This window comes from Egretta garzetta, unplaced genomic scaffold (assembly GCF_000687185.1).
Source record: "Egretta garzetta isolate BGI_Z169 unplaced genomic scaffold, ASM68718v1 scaffold149, whole genome shotgun sequence".
NCBI lineage: Eukaryota > Metazoa > Chordata > Aves > Pelecaniformes > Ardeidae > Egretta > Egretta garzetta.
This window is the reverse complement of record NW_009269998.1, coordinates 3,514,417-3,514,858: the sequence shown is the minus strand read 5'-3', so window position 1 is coordinate 3,514,858 and position 442 is coordinate 3,514,417. Positions and strand designations below refer to the sequence as shown.

At 62.4% G+C, this 442-nt stretch overlaps 1 protein-coding gene across 1 annotated transcript in view; it reads right to left on the bottom strand.

The window, feature by feature from the left end:
- The window catches only part of LOC104134014 (pancreatic alpha-amylase), a 20,865-nt gene that overhangs the window by 4,573 nt on the left and 15,850 nt on the right, over positions 1-442 (bottom strand). The window lies entirely within an intron of this gene.

The following is a 442-nucleotide window of genomic DNA, read 5'->3' as shown; positions in this document are numbered from 1 at the left end:
CCAGCCGCGGGCCGGGGCCGGTGCCACGCCCCTTCCTCCCGCACTGTGACCCCCTCGCCGGGCAATGAGCCCTTGGGCACACCGAGAGCCCCATCCAACCCCAACACCCGTGCCCCCCTCTCCCCTGCTACAAAAGGGAAACAGCCCCAAAAAGTACACCTTGGCCTCAAAAATACGGAGCATTTATAAGCAGCCATCCCGATTTAACGCCAGGGCTGCACTTACATTTACCTCAGCATTCCCTCATGACGGATGAGGAAATGGGGAAAGCCGCCGAGCCCATGCTCCATCTGCGTGGTTCTCCGAGACAGGACAGGATAGGCAAGGCACAGGGACGAGGACGTGCCGTGCCCCAGCCGCTCTCACGAAGTCTGGGCGATGCTTGGCCATCCCGCTCGCTCCTCAGACACCTGTGGCATGGCCACCGCGAAGGCCGGCTTTC